The sequence below is a fragment of the Cavia porcellus genome, unplaced genomic scaffold, assembly GCF_034190915.1.
Source record: "Cavia porcellus strain 051 isolate PalLab524CR breed Dunkin Hartley unplaced genomic scaffold, mCavPor4.1 scaffold_1, whole genome shotgun sequence".
In the NCBI taxonomy this organism is placed as follows: domain Eukaryota; kingdom Metazoa; phylum Chordata; class Mammalia; order Rodentia; family Caviidae; genus Cavia; species Cavia porcellus.
This window is the reverse complement of record NW_026947484.1, coordinates 241,237,896-241,258,346: the sequence shown is the minus strand read 5'-3', so window position 1 is coordinate 241,258,346 and position 20,451 is coordinate 241,237,896.

Sequence of the window (20,451 nt, the reverse complement as noted above, 5' to 3'; positions counted from 1 at the left end):
TCTACCAAAGAATCTACCCAGCCCTGTGCCGGTTCTCAAGAAACTGTTTCCTGTCACCAGCAGAAGGCAAGAGAGACATCGCTCTGAGAAAGCTTTATCCCTGCCCTCGCCAGAGGACTGGCCCACCTTAGACAACTTACACCACCCTGGGCGGTACCAGGGATCAAACTCACAACTGCCCGCTTGCAAGGCAGGCGCTTATGCCGCTGAACTAAATCCCCAGCGCCATACTCTGGGCACTTGTAAAGGACCATTGGCAAATGTGTGGGCAGAGGTGATTCTACAGTTCTGTCCTCAGCAATGGTAGGAACCGAATTATCCTCACAGCTACTTACTAAATCATTAAATGATAAGTTTATTCACCCTGAGAGGGCTTAGGATTAAGCCAGTTTTGCTTTTCCAAATGACAAATAAAATCTCAGGATCTTAGTTAAACTAACCAATTAATGCTCTTCTAAAATGAGCTTGCTGTTGACTTATGATTCATAACTTTACAGATATCAAACACTATTACTGATGCTAAGTACTTGCTGATTTTACCTCAGCTGCCTTTACCTGTCCATGAAGCAGCAGATGAAAAGTTGGGCAAGGTTCACAGTTAAATTGCCTGCAGCCATAAATTTCAGAAAACCCCACATCCAACTCCCTTGATCGAGAAGGAAATGTAGGCTTTCTTACACGAAGGACAGAGTAATTCAGGAGCTCACTCTGCATTCCCCACGCAGCCTATCCCCACGCCTCCCCGCCTCCCAGGCCAGCACCCTGGGGCATCCAGGTGCATTGTGCTCCTCATACCTCCCTAGAGAAAGCGGAGCAGACAGTCACCCGCATCACTTCCTTTGTTTGTGAACTGGCACTGTGGGAGGTGAGTGGTCTGATTTTCTCCTCCAGGACTCCATGCCTCGTGATGGCGAGGCACAGAACCTGGAAGTTGTCAGCACTGCCCTGCAATGTTTTGTGAGGAGCAGTCTTCTTTTACCTGTCATCGCTTAGAAATGGGAGAATAGGAGGTGCTGTCGCCCGTCTCCCACACCTTACAGGCCCGATAACAAACCCACGAATCCAAAGAATGTTCATTGCCTCGGGTACACTGATGGCTCTTACCCTTCCTGAGCCCCCTACTGCCAGTGCTCTGTTCAGAGCTGTACAGATTGCAAAGTAGTTTTATGAATTTAAAAACTTGTCCTTTTGTCTTATTTTCATTCTATAAGCAATATGCATGTATCTGATTCCAAGTTCAGAGCACCATTCAGTGCGATACAAGTCATGGAGATTTCAGCGCAATGTTTCTAATGTGTGGTGCTCTATAGCTGCATATGAACAAGTCCTCAAGACTCTAGTATTTTCAAATGCTTGAGCATGTCATTTTTAAGAATCTCCAAATCTGAGATTCAGAAACATTTGTTCAGATTGGCAACAATGACTCAATTGTTCATACTTTAATACATCATAGAAATGATGATTAGAGATTCCTGGTTAGGACTTTCCATGTGTGTTCTTAGTATGTGCTGATTTGTATGTACCTGTCTCTCTGGCTGATGACGCCTCGTGAGACAGATACATCAACTCACCCTGCCTAGTTTGGTGACAGGACAGCTCCATTTTGAATGTCACCTGGTGCAGAAAAATCTTTCAGATGCTGAAAGAGGCAGACTCTGACTTAGAGGAGCAGAGACTCTTATTAGCAAAAAGCCACTTTTCAAATTGAGAAATTTCTTCTATTGCTGCCAGCAGCAGGATTGGCAAAATATATCCCAATGCTTGGTTTTGTAACAGTTTTGTAATAATTCACACAGTATTCTTGTAATGTTAATATGTTGTGCTTACTATGTTAATGTTTTATCATCCAAGGTCCACATTAGTTTTCCATTTGTCATTCGCCTTTTGACTTTTTAATGGTGCTTTTAGTGATTTAAGTCATCACTGATTCAATTTTGTATTTAAATTTGGGGTTTTTGATGCCATGCTTAGTGCTGTCTTCAGCAATCTAAGTTTTTATCTGCACAGATGAATTGCGCACTACCTGTGGCTTCCCTTCCTGTGATGCCTTTGGACTCATTTTGATGTAAAGAACAAGGAGGGATTTAAGTTTTTCACAAAGGCTGCCAATCTTCTGAGCAAAATTTATAAAATAATCTTTATCAGATCCAATACCTTGCACCGCCAACTTTATCATTTATAAAACACCCAAATTACCCGTAAGTGTGATTTGCACTTTGAGGGGTGGCGCTGACGCCCTTCAGATGGGCCATGATGCGGAGTCCATGCAGCTCAGACCATCAGCAGTGCTCTAGTTCAGACTTTCCAACCTAGTCCCAAATCTTCCAGAACATCTTACTTTAGTGTCAAATTCAAAATGAGGTCGCATAGATCTCTCTCCTTCAGGACTAGTTTGAATTTAAACACCTTTGAGCTATGTTTTTCCGTGGACACTCAGGAACATTTCTCTTAATGACAAGAAATTTCCTGCTTGATTGCCGTGTAGCACTCTATAACCCTCATCTTCTCCCTGATACCTTGCTTGTGAGTCAGACAAAGTTTGCAAAGGTTCAGTGTGAGGCACAGGGAGAAGCTGGAATTCTTAATTTTCTTCTTCCTCTGACAGACTCATGGCAGGAGGAAAAAGTGTTAACTAAGGGTTTTGCATTTTGTTTGTTTTTTGTTTTGGTACTCAAAGCATGAAACTTTAATAAAATATATTTGCATTTAGACAATGATAATTCTATGATCTCTTGAAGATAAAAATAAAATATTTCCAGATTCTAAATCTGATTCTAATTGGTCACGATTCACTAATGGTTTATGTAACACTTACAGATAGTGCACCTCATTTAATGACAGGCTAACCTTATAAATACAAGGATTTATTGTTTTGCTTATGAAGAAACAGGGTGAGTCAATATCATTTACAAATACATAAGTTCATTAAGAGAGGCATAAAAGGAGTCTATTATGGCTAAGAAGAAATCTCTTGCCTACTGTGAGAAAATCTGATTTTGGAGATGGCCCAATTATTAGAGTATTAGGTTAAAAAACCCACCAAGACTTACGCAGCTGAGATCTGGCCAACTCCAGGGAGCTGGGGATCAAGGCGGACTGTGAGACTCAGTGATGGCTAAGACGGCTCTTCTGCAGCAACCATCTGGAAAATCTTCGGGATTTATTTACCAGATAAAAAACAACTTGCCTTATCATTTTCATGCAGCTGAACACTTTTGGTATGTGTGCTGCTTGTTGAAATATCTGCACTTCCATGCCTAACACAGCTTTCTGGTACTTCTATATTGAATTTTCTTTCTATGTACACAGGTAAGGGATTGGAGAAGAAAAGTGAGCTTTTCCATGTCACAGACAAGCACAAAAACAAATTCTCTCATGACACATCCAGGCTCAGAAAACATGTCTTTCAAATTAACTTTCTTTAGAAAGTGACTCAAAACTGGGGCTGGGGATTTAGCTCAGTGGCATAAGCACCTGCCTTGCAAGCAGGTGGTCGTGAGTTCGATCCCCGGTACCGATTAAAAAAAAAAAATTAAAAAAAAAAAAAAAGGAATAAGAAAGTGACTCAAAACTTATTAAAATTAATAAATCATACCAGAATTAATACAGTATTCGTGTAATGTTAAGTGCTAGAGGCAAGAAGGTCATATAGTCTAATAATTATTATAAATTTGGAAACCAGGCAGAGTGCAAGCATCAGCATTTCTCCTTGAATGAACGAGCACGCAGACGTGAACTTCCCGGCCATCCTGTGTGTTTATAGATCAAAATTAACCAAGGTTCAGAGGATACACTAAAAAATTCTTAGAATAAGAACTTGAATGAAGCTATTAAAACAACATAAAATAAAATTTAATAGTTTTCTCATATGAATACACAAATCAGTTTGAAAACATGTTGGGAAATATTCTATGAATATTAGCAATAAAAATGTTCACAAAATATCTAGTCCAACAAAAATGTGTGAAGTACACATGAAAACATAATAAAACATTAATAAGAAATTTTAAAATAAAACAAGGAGTCACATTGTATCAATAAATGAGAAGACTGCTTTATAGACATTCATATTTTTAAATCAGTTTTTACTTGCCAAGATTAATCAACATAATGAGTAGTTTTGAAACAATGTACAGTTACAAATGCTACCTCATTTCATGTCTCTGGTAATTATACCATCAATTCTCAAATTAAATAGCCATTAATACAAAACGGAAAACTATGAAGGAACAAAAATAAGTCATGAAGTACATAAAAATGAAGCAGTAGAAGCAAAGAAAATGGGAAATGAAGCATAAAGGAATAGCCGGAGATAAGTAAATAGTGATAAAATGTGATTTTGTTGTAGTGCTGGAATCACAATATCCTTGCCCTTACTGATTGATTGACTCATGGGCTTTATTTTGGGGCAGGGTCTCTCTATGTTGCCCAAATGCAACTCAAATCTGTGATCCCTCTGCCTGAGCCCCTCTCAGTGCAGGAAATACACCTGGGGGTTTTAAATTACACAAATATTTTCCTCAACATGTATTATGAGAAGAAGCTCCAAGCAAAATCTTAGGAAAGTATCTGTGACAATGGCATATATGAAGATTAATACCTTAATATTTTAAACATCATTAGAAATACATCTTAGAAATTTCTTAGGAAAAGCAACTGAAAGGAAACAGATCTTTAAATAAAAATAGATATGAAAATGCATGTACTTCCACACAAGACAAAACAAGTTAATTATACCATTCCTGGCTTGCCATGTTTGTGAAGATTAAAATCACTTGATACGATGCATTCGTGGGGGAAATAATGATTTCTGAAAGTGAAAAAAAAAGTTTAGAATATTTTTCTAAGGGGTGATACTGCTCACCTAAGGCCTTAATTTTGTTGAGATTCTTTGCCTTAGTAATTATCTGGAGGAAATATCTTGACAATCAGAAATATGTGAAGTATTTCATCATTATGCAAAAGTCTACCAAATTCTAATGCCCAAGAAAAGAACAGTAGTTAAATAAATTACAGACTGCTCATAAAATGTCATAGACTAATAGATTGGAATCAAGTTTTCAAAGATTTTCAGGATATTTCTAAGAAAAAACGATAAGAGAATTACACGTGGTTTATGGAAGCACTTTACACCACGGGACGCGTGCATTAGATCAAAACAGTATGCAAGTAAACAACAGCAACTGTGATTTTTGGCCGGGATAATAATAAATAGTGTTTATTTTCAATAGTATTTATATTTTCTCAATGTTTTGCCTTTTAAGAAAATATATTTCTTAAAGAAAAAAACCTGAAGTGTAGCATTATGAAATATAAATTTATTTCTACTTTCAAAGTCACCCTAGCTGAAAGCCTGAGTCTCATAATATTCCGGATATTTTCTAACAACTGTGTGCATATTTTGCTGTAAGAGGTAAATGCGTTCCAAACAGTACTCAGCTGTGAAGGAGGGTTTTACCTGCGAGTCTCTCTTCTTACTGACAGCCTTCCCTTCGGCTGTGGTTTCTCGTAGCATGACACCGTCCTAATGCAGGGAAACTCAGTCTGGGTAAAGTATTCTTGTGCAACTGAATAATAAAAATGTAGCAGAAATGAGGAATTCAGCCTTCGCAGAGAAGCAACCTGTCTCAAGCCTCGTCCCAGCTGTAGCCGCAGGACAGAACAAGGAAGACGATTTTCACTGTCAAGCTTCTGCTGTATCATAGGTAAAATGCAAAGATGACTGCGCTATTGCACTGGGTTATTTTAACATGAGACGATGCATGCAGGGAACTTACAGGTGATCAGTGAGCGTCAGCCATGCTTTTAACTTTTAAGGGTGTTACTAAGCCCGAATACGCGACAACTACAAATTCTACTATGTTCTGTTTCAGTTGTGATTACTGTGGAGCAGCCCTGGGCGGTGGCTCTGGGCAGTGGCTCTGGGCTTCTGGGCTTTGTCCTTCATGGCGCCGCCCCAGTGGGAAACATGTTTCTGTGCAAAAAGCCAAAGCCAGGCTGGCGGGGCTGCGGGCTTGGGTCTCACCCTGATGGAACACACAGGAAAGGACAGACCAAGACCGCGGTAAGAGATGCCGCACAAAGTCCAAGGCTCCCTGAGAGTCCACTGCCTGCAGCACAGGATCTCACGGACTCTGGACAGCTGGGCTCGAGGGAGCCATGTACAGAGCAGAAGCCGAGGCCAGCAGGAGATCTTTCCTTCCCATGAGCTTGGGAAAAAAGAACAGGGAAGGGAAAGAAACCTCAGGGAAGAGGAGGTGCTGTCTTTCTTTAAGATGGAGTGTAACTGGAAACAACCTCAGCCAAGGTCAGGGTCAAGAATAATAGAATCCTGGCAGAATGTGCTAGTTTATCTTTGCCCTGAACGCCCGCCAAGCAATACACACAGTGTCGTGCAGCACCGGAGAGGCCTGATGCTTCTCCAGGGTATTTATGAGGACTTCTGTTTTGAAGATAGTTTCTTAGGTAACAGAGTGAAAACATGTACGGATGGGCTCTCGTTTATCAGTGCCGGGGCTTCCTCTGACAGTCAAACAGCAAGCGTTTTGAGACTTAGCCCCAAGTCCAGCAAGCTCTTCAAAGGGCTGCACGGGGTGGCGTCCTTTGAAGACAGTGCTGGCCGCGGGCTCAGCAGAAGGTCCAGCGTCCAGTCAGCTCCTCAGAGGTCCCAGCCAGTGCTGTCCTAGTTCCTCTAACACAGGGAGCCAGCAGCTGCAGGCCGGGCGGAGCCGTGGGCAGCCATGGGCACCTTCCGCGTCCAGCTGGGGAGCCTGGTTTTACTAGGCTTCGTTCAGGTGCTCCCGCACCCAGAAGCTGTGCAGGGAGAACGGAAATTGTTTTTTAAAGCAACTTTTGGTTTTAGAACATGAGCTGGCCCTGCGCTTGCACAGTGCATTTGTTGGCAGCCAAAAGTAAGCAGGAAATTCACTAGAAACCAGGGAGAACATTGAGAGGAACAAGCTGGAAGACCAGAGACCCCAGAACCCTGGACGGCCTCACACAGGCACCGGGGGCTGGCCGGGGGGTGCCCTGGGGTTTGGAGGGCATCGCAGGATTATTTCACACAGTAAAATGTTTTCACTTCCACTGAGATGTTCATAAAAAAATCTCATTTTGGTATTTCAGGGCATATACTTTTATTATACAATGAGACACTTTTATTTTATAGCATGGAATTAGAGGATGGTAAAATGATTCCAATATGGAAAGATAAAATACAATGTAATGGCAAAATATAGAGAGCAGATACACTTCAAATTTAAAAAGCAAATGTGCTCTGAATAAGCATAAAAATCACACGTAATTCCGCTGCCCGCTAACAAACGCTGTCATTGTCTTCCTGTTGTGTACGTCTAACGCAGAAGCTCTGCATTTTGGCGAAGTTAATAAAACTGTGTATAGTCTTTTGTCCCCTTTGCTGCATCCGCGAGGTGCTTGTAACTGTGATTCTCAAATCCACTAACGCGTGTTCACCTTATGACTGCTGCGGAATGCTGTGAGCCCTGTGGCTGGGGACACCGCTGGACAGGCTTGAAGCTTTTCCTTAGTGAACCAGAGTGTCCATTTCCAGAGATTCAGTGACCACTGTAGAGCACAGACGCCGAGTCTTGGTACAATGCAAAGATTTGCTTCTGCGTGAGGGCCACTCCACCCCTCGTCCAGCTCAGCGGCCCTGGCCCGCAGGCCAGGCTGTGTGCAGCCTGTGGCTCACGGACGGGGTCTGCGGCATTGCCAGCTTCTGGCCCGGAATCCACAGGCCACGGTGAGTCCCTGAGCGGGAGGTGACACAAGAGGCTGCAGGGGCTGAGGTCTCGCTGCCTGCTCATCCTCCCGCCTGGCACTGCTGTTTCCCCTCCCTCCGGCATCCCGGCCTGAGTCAGGCGGGATGGGCTCCGGCTCCAAAGCCCACATTTGGAAGCCATTTGCGTTTGGGAAATGTTTACTGTTCCAGCCCCTGACAGTTATTGTTAGTGGAGTCGCGACTGACAGAGTTCAGAGGCAGGAGGATCTCCGCGGGCCTCCGAGGGCCACTTGGGGAAGGGAGCACATGAGGGAGCAGAGGCAGAAACAAACCGCCAGCCCCGGCTCTGCCAGCTCCTCTCAGAGACTGGCTTTGCCACCGCGTCTCAGGATTGGGGGGTTCTAAAGAGAATAGGCCACAGGCAGTATCCCCTCTCCAGGAAGGGTGACAGCTCTCCCTTCTGACTTCCCTAGGTCCTTCTCCAACTATACCACGTTTACCGCTGTCAGAAGAGATCCCCAGTGGACCTCTGCTTTGCAGAGTGCCCTGGAAGAATTAGCTGATGGGGCGAGAAGGGCAGGCCAAGACTGAACCCCCATCATATCGTTTCAGGGAATGAGGCAGGTCTCACTTGAGGTTCAGGCTGACCTCAAACTCATGGGGAGCCTCCTGCCTCAGCCTTTTGAATGCGGAGATTACAGACATGCACCTCGCATCTGGGGTGAATGAACAATTTTGAGTTTGCAAAATCAGGATAGTTAAAAACTTTTGTTTCTAATTTTTACGTTTTTTTCAGTTTTAAAGAAATCCTTACAAATTATAAAACATATGAAAAATTTATAGACATATTTAAAGATAATCTATACTATTCTATATCTCAATCACTATTACCACTTTGAATGACATTATTTCTATAGAACTTAATAACATACATGTATGTATGAAAAGCACCATCAGGTGTCATTGATGGCATGTGAATTAATAGTATCTTCTTTCTTCATATATATAATATTTAATATATAATGCATGTAAGATAAATACATATAATATATTTTAAATTCATTAAATTTTATCTGTTTTGAAGGGGCTACTATACTATTAGTTCACATGCTATGAACAAAACCCACGACAGTCTATGACATGCTTTTCAAAATGGTTTACTGTTCTTTTTAGAGAGCCACTTAAGTAGACTTCTGTAGAGATATAATTGGATGAATTTGTTTTTTAACAAAATAATAATAAAGTTAACCAGTTGAGGCTATACAATTTTATACAGGTACAAATTCCCTATGATAAATATGACCATTATGTGTATCTAAATTGTACCAATCAACCTCATAAAAGCACCTGAATAGTAATATTTATAGCAGAAATATTCATAATTTTTTTTACAAAACCAGGAACAACCAAACTGCCCTTCAGTGAGTGAATAACTAAGCAATGGTAGGATGCATACAATAGTTCCATTTATATGACATTCCTGAAGTGGCAAAATTATGCAGACAGAAAACAAATTAGTGCAGGGCCGTGCAGAGAGAGGGAGGTGGGCGACAGGTGGGGAGCAGGGGAATGCTCATGGGGATACAAACTGTTCTGTCTCCAAGTTGAGACCCTTGGTGTAGTAGTCTTTTTGTTTTGAAAGAGGTTACCATTGGGAAAAATTGAGGCAGCATTATATGTAACATCTCTGTATTATTTCTTACCATTGTATGTCAACCTACAATTATTTCAAAAGAAAAATTTAATATGAAACAAAAAAATCGACACAGGTAACTGTTGACACAATCAGGATTCCAGAGAGTTCCAACCCCCTAAATTCCTCTTTATTATCCTTCCTTTTATGCAGACTCTGGAAAGAAGGATTTGTTATTACAGCTTGACTTTTCCTAGAAAGTCACGAAAATGGATCATACATAGCCACTATGCAAACTTCAGGGCTGACGCCTTTCTTTGCTGACGGTACTCACCTGAATGTCTCCGGAACTGACCTGTGTGTTCATAGTTTGCTTCTTTGTTTTGCTGAATGACATTTCATAGAATGGTTTCTTCGCCCGTTCACTAAGAAGGACTTTTGGACTCTTTCTGCCTCGTGGTGATTGTGACAATCACTGCTGTCAACTTTATGGGCAGCTCTTGAAAGTGAATTTAAGTTTTAGTTCCTTGGAATAGATGCCCTGCAGTGAGACTCCGGGGCTTCGGGGAAGTGAGTATTGGTCCCTACGTCCCTGTCAGGCAGTTTCCCTGTGGAGAGACACTGCCCCTCTGTCCTCCACGTTGTAGCACTGAACAGGGCCAAATGTATCGCTGTTATTGTTACTATTATTAGTGCCTATATGAGCATCTCATTTGAGTTTAAATCTGGGTTTCTTTAACGGCCAGTAAAGATGAGCCTGTTTTCCAGGTGATGATTTCCCGTTGCTACAGCTTCTTCCATACCTTTGGACCAGTTTTCATTGGATTTTTTCTTTTCTTAATGTTGACTTTTAAAAGTTCTTTTGGTGTTAAATATATATATATGTATATATTATACTCAACTATTTTCTCATAGTCTGTTGCTTCTCTTGTAAATACCATTTACTGTCTCCTGGAGACGAAAAGTTTTCATTTTGATAAAGCCCAGCTTGACCCCTTACTTAGTTACTATGTTTTTGTATTGTCAGAGAGGTTTGCACTCAACTGAAGACTTCAGGATTTTTGCTTAAGTTTTCATCTAAAGATCTCTAAATTACATTTTCTATTTGTCTATGGCTCATTTTTAGTTTCTATTTGTACAAAAATTATATTGGTACTCATTTTGTGGCTTGTGGATGTTAATAAGTCCACCATTGTTAGTTCAAAAGACAACTTTTTTCCCATTAATTTTTAACTTAGTCAAAAACTCATTGACATATTAATGTAAATTTATTTTTGGATTCTCTTTGTTTTGTGTGCATGCATTTTCAGCAAATTGGGTTGTCTTCACACTAGAATTAGTCTTATAATGAAGTGGCAACACCCCAGCTTCATCCTTCTGTCTCCAGAATTGTTCTGGCTATTCTAATTCTAGTGCTCTCCCCAGACATCTTATAATCAGCTTATTTATATCTACAGAAATTCTCCCTGAGGCTTTGTTGAAAGAGTGTTAACACGACAAATTCGGGAGACAGTGGCCCTAACTAAACTGCGTCTCCTGATTCCTGTGCACCTGTGTCTTCTGATCGGTTTCCCTCTCTGGCTCCTTCCTTTACCGCTATGTTCTCATTTCTCAGCACAGAGATAGTACACATTTGGTTATATCTACGGCTAAGGCTTTTTGGTGGGAGCTATTGCAAAAGATATTACATTTTTAATGTTTTATTTTACCTAGACATTGCTAGTGTTCAGAAATATGATTGATTCTTATGTGTTGTCTTGGTATAATAATTCGCCCTCAGTATATTTGGGACTTGGTTCCAGCAATCTCTAAAGACAGCAAAATCTGTAGACTCAAGTCCTTTGTATAAAATGGCATAGAATTTGCTTTAAACCAGGCACATCCTCTTGTATACTTTAGATCACCTCTCCATTACTTAAAACACCAGATACAACATGGAAGCTGTGTAAATAGTTGTTATTCTGTGTTATTTAGAGAGTGATGGAATTATTTAAGGAATAAGGAAAAAAACCATACAGGTTTAGTACAAACGGAAATGTTTCAAGCCTATCTGATCTGCGGTTGGTTCAATGGGAGACCCTGGCTTGGTAGGGAGCGGGCAGTACCCTGAGACCTCCCTACACCCCCTCTCAGCCTGGGGAGCAAGTCCATTGTCAGAGATTAAGCAGATTTCCTATGTAAATAGCCATGTCTTTGCAGTGTTAGTGTCCTTTCTTTCTTTCTTTCTTTCTTTCCATTTTTTAGCATATGTGTAGAGTGCATTGTCTTTTATATTCTTTTTGGGGAGTGGGTACATATAACTCTCTTTCCTGCCTGCCTTCTCTACCTGGAAGCTTTGGGGACTTTATATCTTTTTTCTTGCTTTTTTACACTAGCAAACATTTCTGTTACTACCTTAAGTAAAAATGACAAAGGAAACAGCCTACCTCTAATTTTAATGGAGAGTTCATTTAGTTTCTCATCTATGGTGGGCTTTCTTGATGGTCACTTTTTGTACATACAATTTTATGTAAGATTTTTCAGGGACAAACAAGGATTTGTGTTCTTTCTGCAAAGTGTCCTTAAAAAGATAAGAAATGTGCATCTTTGAACTAATAACATTTAGTATTAGTCTTACAGTAAGATCTTTAAAGTAACAATTTTTGATTAATGTCTCAGATCACAAAAAAATTTATAGCTATATTATTTTGGAAAAGCAAAGTATTTTATTGTAAGGACATACCATATTTATTTAGCCAACTTCTTCTATTAAATTTTTACTTTAAAAATTTACCTTTATATATGATGCTTTCCATAGGCGTTTTTAGCATTGTAATGACCATTTTGTCAAAAGGTAATTTGTCTAATTCTTGGATTTACTATCCTTCCATGGATAAGACTTGATGCCATGTTAGAGTCCGAGTAGATAATATGAATCTGCATTACAGTGAGAACTCTGGCAACACATGGTGAGACAGGAAATAACTTTTTTTTTTTTTTTGGAGGTACCGGGGATCGAACTCACGACCTTGTACTTGCCAGGCAGGCACTCATGCGACTGAGCTAAATCCCCAGCCCACAAAATAACATTTAAATGATCATTTTTTATTATCTATCTGTACAATAGTAGAAAACAGGCAGGGAAGTTGTTAGCCTTCATTTTCCATAAATTCTATCATATATAAGAAACAATCAATTTAACTGCAATTTTCCTGTTAATATCATTTGCACTGAGGTTCTATTGCTCCTGAGGTTAAGATGGAAATGTTCACTGGATGAAGCATAAAATATTTGCAACTATGTTACACCGAAGTAATTTGAAAAGAGACCACAACTTTCTAAATTGTAAAACATAGTTTCATTTCTACTCAAATTTGTAAACCAACAGACCCCATAGAATCTGTACTCCTATTGCATGAGTAATTATGGGTAAGTTTCTTGATGTGGCTTTGATAAGAAGCTCAGTTATATTGGAGTCAAAGCAAGTGCACGATGCAAGACCGCTTGCTCTGGATGTGCAGCTTTGCTTACACACAGAAAACGCTAACACAGTAATTTCAAATTGTTGATACTGATTTGTATACGAGGGGCCAGTGCCGAAACTGATATAAACAGAAAGAACTTGTGTTAGAGTCGTTTAGATTTTTAATTCATTCCGTCTTGTGGTTCAAGTTGCTGGCTGTTTGGTCGAGGAAGTAAGAGAGCAGAGATTAGTGCTAATGACAGCCACATTTGTGCATTTCTTATGTGTTATTTTAAAATTTTGTAAAAATTGAATAAAGAGATGTTCATACTTTTAGAAGAGAAATACACACAGATACAATGTGGCATTTTAATTAAAGTCTTAGATTCACATAGAATTTCCGACATTGCCTCAAGTAGAGTCTGTGGCTGAGGTATGAAATGGGGAAAATCATTAGGTAACTGATAGGAAAGCTTCTATTTGTAGCCTTCGTATGACAGTAACCCTACTAGAACTGTCTTAATGAAGAAAAAGCGTGTTCCTTCTGCTACTTCTGGTGTGGCCTTGAGCAGATAATTTAATTATTATATGCCCAGTTCTTTTACCTGGAGTATTAATGCTTATCTCATAAAATTGTTTGTGAGCTGGGCGTGGTGGTGTACAGCTGTAATCTTAGCACTCCGGGAGGCTGAGGCAGGAGGAAGGCAAGCTTGGGCCCAGCCTCAGCAACTTAGTGAGATCCTGACTCAAAAATAACAGACTCGGGGTGTAGTTCAGTAGAAAGGGCCTCGGTACCGACAGAAATAATTTTATGAAAGTAAAAAAGGATAAGAAACAAGATCAGGAAACTGTCAGAATTATGTCACGAAGATGTATCCTTCATTTGGTCTCACAGGTAGCGCCTGGTCAATGCGGGTGTGTCCCTCTCTCCCCAGAAAAGTGCAGAAGGCACCCCTGCACCTAAGAGTTCACAGAGAACCAAAACATGGTTCAAAGTCATCCAGAACCTGCTGAGGACCACAGTCCGGAGTTAGGGAGCAGCTTCTACATGACAAAATAGAGGTACAGGGCACACTTATGGATGCTTTCACTCATCTCTAGGGAGAACCGAGGGGAACCCGTCTCTCACCCCTTTCAGAGATGGAGTTGTCAGGAAGAAGAGAACTTGAGTTGTGTTCGTGACCTTGACCTTACACAGGTCACCATTTTCTAGTGCTGTGTGCCCCTCCAACGGCTGAGGCACCCTCCCCCTAACCACCACTCTTCCCATATTTTATGATTGTATGCGAATTGGTTGGTTTCCATGTTGCCCCTAATTCTGCTCTTAATGTCCCTGCCTCAGTTCTGTTAAGTCCGACCTCATCATCTAATGTCTAAACCCGTGTTTCTTCCCTTTCGGGTGCAGTGCCCCCGCAGAACCTAAACACGCAGGTAAGGCAGTCCTGTTCCTGCGTCACCAGGCCGCAAGGCAGCAGGTGGTGGAGGAAGCCAGGGCCATCCGGTCTCTGTGCATTTCCATTTGAAGGGTCTGCTGGAGCTCTCTTACGTCTGCTGTCACAGAATCAGACACACGCCTGGGTTATACGGCCTCGTCACTGCACTGAGCACTTTAATCTTGGTGCATGTATAACTTCTAAAACTTAGTAGACAAGAACCCAGATTGTAACTGCTGGGAGAGATCTTTAGTGATGGGAGACGTTCCCCCAAAGAACCAGAAGAAGCAAGTAGAAGAGAACGAATCTGGAAAGTAGAGGGAGCAAATTCAAAAGCACCCTGCCACTGAGGGCTTTCCTGCCACTTGTCTTTCTGCATTGCTGGAGGAGGAAATGCAAGCCTTGGTTCTCCCCGGGGAGCAGGAAACACAAACGCAGAACAGAGAAAGGAGAGGAAAGCATCCACTGCGTTCCCCTGGCTCTGTGGAAATCACTGCCCGTGGTGGGCGCGTCCTGGGGAGGGGTCTCGAACCTGAGTCAAAGTCAGGGCTTGACTATTAGGCTGCCTGAGCACCTTAATTACTGAAATAAAGTAGTTACCCGACCAGCAGCCACTGGGCACTTCCAGGAGCAGGAAGTACTAAGCAACCGTGGGCTGTGCCACATTTGGAATGGAACGCAGGGCCACTGGGTGGGTGAGCAGGGTGGGGGAGGGCCGGCTTCTGACCCCATCAGTGCACAGCTCTGCAGTGTGAGGTGAGGCGAGGCGCTAAAATGCTCCTCTGGGGGATCTGTGCCAGGTGCTGTGCCTGACATCCAGCAAAACCGGCCAGGGGCCCTGGGACGCCTCTGTTGATGAGACCTCAGCAAATAAATGACCAGCATCAACCCATCACATCACGCTCACCTCCCTTACCGACACCGGCTCTCCTTGGAGACTTTCTGTGTTAGCTTTCTAGCACACGTGTGCAGGACGTGCGTTTCCACATGGGTGTGGAAGTTCGCATGTGGACCTAACACATCTGGACTCCTTTTCCTCACCCTTCCCCATTTCCTCCGGCTCACCATCCTGCATCTCTCAGTCTCATTTTCCTGAAACTTTCTTCACTGGCCTCAGAGAACCATGTCATTTGCCATGACTCACAAATGCCAAAGGCAAGGCCTCATCCAGATAGAATACAAACTTCCCAAAGCAGAAGGTGACATTGCTCTGGGCTAAGGTCCCCGCTGAAGAAAGGGCGGGGGCAGAGGCAGGAGGAGCAGACTGGGCCTGCTCGCTGCCCTGTGTAGGTGTTTCCTGACCTGGTCCTGACCTGGTCTCCAAGGAAAGAAAGGCAGGGCTGCGACCCGCACCATCCAGGAGCCTGAGCCTGCTCCTTGTCTCCCCATGAAGACGGGCGCTGTCTCAGAAGGGCCACGGGAGGCACATCTGAGGCTCTGGACCAGCGAGTGGCCCTAGACGCTCATAGCACAGCCCATACAGGACTGGCCAGAGGGGCACCTATCCCCATCCCTCCTGGGAAGCTCACTGCACTGAAGTAGACTCCCCAGAGCCTGTTCTCGCCTGCTTGTTCCCCTCAGCGATGGTTCGGTGCTGTGGGCCCCTGGACGCTGTGTCAGAAGAGGAGCTAACAGGCCAGCTGTGTGGCAGGAGGGCGGTGGAGCGTGAGTCCTCTAAGCCAGCTTAAGCACAGTCCTTAAGCCAGCCTAAGCACAGTCACCGCGTGGACGAGACAGGGTGGTTTCGGGTGGCTTTCCGTCACCGCAGTGCACCACGGCTCCGCACAGCATCTGGAGATGGGCTGCTGGGCATCCAACCACTGCCGGATTACAGGGCTTGTAACTGTACGGCACTCGGAGTTCCACACGTTCTGAAACATTGCATCCATCATTAGAAAGTTACTAATTACACTTTATAATCATTTACAAAGTATAGTACTTTATTATGTTTACATAAATGGTATTTGATATATAATTAATATGCCACAAAATAGCTTACATAAAATATTGTTTACATAGCTATATGGCATAAATACTGTCTATAAGGAAACATTTTAGTTTTACAATTTTAAGTAAAGTATGGAAAATATTTCATGCTCAAGTATAAATGTTTCTAAGAAATATACATTACTATAAATATGTATGTTTATAAATTTCTGTTTGTATTAATGGACGGTGCATTGCACCCCTAATTAATTCCAAGACCTCCCGATGACAAGCTGGTGCTCAGCCTTGCCTTCAGCTGTGCCTGTGGCTCCTGAAATGAGCTCCTGGAGCCTCGGGAGCTCTTAGACCTCCTTCTGGGGTGATTTGGACCCAACCTGGGAGGCGGGCCCCTGTGTGGGAATACGGGATTTCAAAATAACCAATGATGCAACCAGGAATTTGAGTCATACCTGTGAGTCAGAGTACAGTCTCCCAGAATGCGATATTTCTTTTTGATAAATACACATTTCAGCTCACCACCAAATATTTTCAAACTGAGATTCATTCTTTAAAATCTTTAACTGTTAAAGAACAAAACAAAAAATCAATAAATAAAACATTGCACCACTGATGCGAGTAAATTGTTAATTTTTCAAGTATTTTGTTTTTGTTAAAGTTTATTTCCTAGATATTTACACAATTAATATCTACAACCATATGCACCTAAAAAAATCAAAGTACAAATTTAGACAAGTATCACAAATAAAGGATTACACAGGCCTTTTTGCTGTTTTGAAGTATATCGATTAACTAAAAAGATTATTAAAATCAATCACTATCTTCTATTTGGGTCTTCTTATCATTTGCTTTATTACCTGACTGCAAGCAAAAACAACTTGGTCACACAGAGGAAATTAGTGTAAATATGATCTTCCAAGGATCTCCAGCACCGTAGGTAGCGTGTTCTGACTCCTGCTGAGTATGCTCTGTGTGTCAACTCCATTCTAGCAGATCTGAATGAGCAATGAAAAGACAGACAAAATTCATTGTCTCCAGTTCGAGTGTTGACAAAATAAATAATAGGTTTGACAGCAAAGTGCACTAGATCTCATGCTCAGAAGCGGCAAGTCTGAGTGCGTCACGGGGCTCGGGCAGTGTCTCTGGGAAGAAGGAGGCTGCAGGCTCCAGAGGCTGAGGGTGGATCTCAGGGAAAAACAGACTTGTTATTTTTACCGGAGGCCCCACACTTACAGCGCTTCATGGTTAGTGTCTTGTGTGTCATTTTTGTTACCAAGCTGACCACTGTAGAGACAAAGTCGCTGATGTCCACAGACAGACTGAAAGCGAGGTAAAGCCCTGAACTAGGCAAAGGGAATCAAATGCTTTGGGCAGTTGAAGGACGGCTAATCACACCTGGCCGTGTGCTACAGGAGGGTTTCAATATCAGCAGAAATATAAACTTACACAGCCGTTATGGGAATCAGTTTAGAGATTTCTCAAAGAACTAAAATTAGAAATTCTGTTGGACTCACCTATTCCTCTTCTAGATATCTTCCCCCAAGAACTAGAAACATCACATTAGAGCAATCCATGAATACCGATATTGATAGAAGCACACTTCAAAATAGCTAAATCCTGCATAAGCCCGTGTCTCCATTAACTGACGAGTGGAAAAAAAGTGGTATCTATACATAATGAACTACTACCCAACTGTAACAAAGAATTAGCTCAAGTTATGCATAGGGAAATAGATACTCTTGGAAAATACAATTTTAAGTGCAATGAATTAGACACACTAGTTTAAATACTATAAGGTATCACTCATTTGAATAAAAAGCAAAGTACAAATAAGCAAAATAAAGGATTAATAGGGAAAAAAACCAAGGAGATAGTTCTTTTGCAAATGGGAAAGGGTGCAGGAGATTGAGGGCTGGAGGAACAGAGGGGGAAGTAAAAATATTTAAGATGTGTCGTTTACACGTTCCAAATGCCCACAATGAACATAAAGACTGCATGCTATAAACACGAACTAAAAGAATAATAATAAGAAGAATGAACACAGGGAACAGAGGTGGAGGGCGGTGAGGGAGAAGCCAGGGGGATTAAGAAAGAATCGAGCTGCACTTCCGTGAACCCACTGCCTAAGACGGACGTGAACTCCGGGGACTGCAAACCTGAACTAGTGAAGCAAGTCAGAAAATGAAAATGAAAGCTATGGCGCTGGACTGGATGTTGACCCGTGCCAGGACTTGGACAAGCAGACAGGCCATGTACAGAGGCGTCTGCTCCAAGACCAGCCTGTAGGAAACTGCAGGGCTGTGTCTTCCATCTGAGGAGCAGTGCGTGGTGGAGAAGGTTTGGGGAACCCTGAATCCTGCTGAATTGCTGGAGACAGAGCCGGAGAAGGCAGATGAAATCAGAAGGGGATACAGTTTACTCCATGTGTGCGCTTGCAGAGGTGAAAGTCGAAGGCTGAATGGTGAGGAAGACCAAAGGGTGAGTCCCCTGGAGGCCGGCTGAAGTAGGCAGGGATGTAAGGAGGCGAAGGCCTGGGGCTGGGGCTCACTGGATGGAGCTAAGTCCAGGAAGGCTAGTGGAGAAAGACGAGATCGGCTTTCCAGGTGGGTGATCCCTAGACTTGGGTGTCAACTCTGCACATCCCCTAATAACCCCAGAGCTGTGCGTGTTCTTGTATGCTCCTCATAATGCACTCATAATCCAAAATTAGCTGGTGAGTGGACCAAAAACAGAAACTCAGACACTCTACTACATGTGACCTGCTCTGGCACCCTGGGGTCCCTCGAACAGGCCGGTGTCCACATAAGGCCGCAGAGTCCTTGTACTGTGTCTTCTGTGGATAAGATGTATAGAGAAGTGCTAGCTGGAACACTGGAGGGTGCTGCCCTGGCCGAGCCTGCTAACTGCTTTCCTGGAGCACACTGTTTTTCTGGGACGGTTTAAATACTGTAGTTTTCTTAATCAGCTAAACAATATTGTTTAGAAAAATGATAGTACAGGTTTTCAAGTTCTTGACCTGAGAAGGGATGTTGTGGCAGCCATGGTCTGGAGCATCCATCTCCTTGCAAGTTGATGGGTGGAGAACCGTGTTATTTGCAAAAAGCCATGCATTCCACATCAGTGCGTGTGCTGCTAAGGGTTATCAGTGACCTCCCCCAAATCATCACAGTGGGGACAATAATAGGTGAGGCTGTTGAAAGGTAACCGGACAACAGGGACACTTAACTTCAGGCGATGGGATCGGGTTGAAAGGGGTGGGTCACTGTGGGCATGACCTGGAGGCCGTCCCAGCTTCCCCCTCCCCTCTCCACTTCCAGGCAGTGAGCAGCTCTCCTCACCACGCCCTCCGCCATGCTGCCCTGCCTTGGAACCAGCCAAAGGTAGACTGAAACGTGAGTCAAAATAAGCCTCTCCTTAATGCTACAGGTATGGAGTATTCTGCTCTAGCAATGAGGAGGGTGACAATGACATCTAGGCTCTATCAAAAGAACAGCAACCCATGCCCACACTAGAGGAAAAGTGCTATATTCAAGGAAAATGGAATCACATAGCAATGACTTTGAAAACTAAAGTACAAACTAACATGAACAGTGACCTCAGAACACAAGATTGAGGGAAAATTCTCTGTAAAGTGCCAGCTGTCCTCACCCACAAAACACGTACACGTTCATCTGCTTTCCTTTCTCCCTTTATTAAGGCATACCCTCCAGCTGGATTGTCCTCCGAGAGGTAGAAATGGTTTTGTAACATGCTACAGTATCTCAGGACCTTGCCATCAAGTCTTTTGTTTGATGTGGGGATTCATTCCTCAGTATCAGAAGGGTTACATTTTCATCAATGCTAGGTTCAGAATTCAGAGCAAAGTCCATAGGGTAGCCCTAAACATCCATTTTTGGAGAATATCTATGTTTGTAGTTTCGGTTCATAAAACACATTACCAAGCACTTGGCTTCTAAACCTATTTACAGAGAAGAAAAATACCCACAAAACAAATGCATTGTCTCCTGCACAGCCTGGCCTCAGGATACTCAGCTTTCCTTATGAAGCTTGACCTCCCCTTTCCTAATAGAGAAGCACATTGTCCCAGCCAGGGATTCCTGAGGAACATCTACTGTTAGCGTCACAGTTAGGGTCTGATTTCCTCTGGTCTGACTTAGCGACAGAGGCTTAAAAGTAGGCAAATAAAGCTTCTTACTGATTACCTATCCACAGCTCTGGGTACTGTTATGGATTGTGTTTCGAAGTCCCCTCAGAGCTG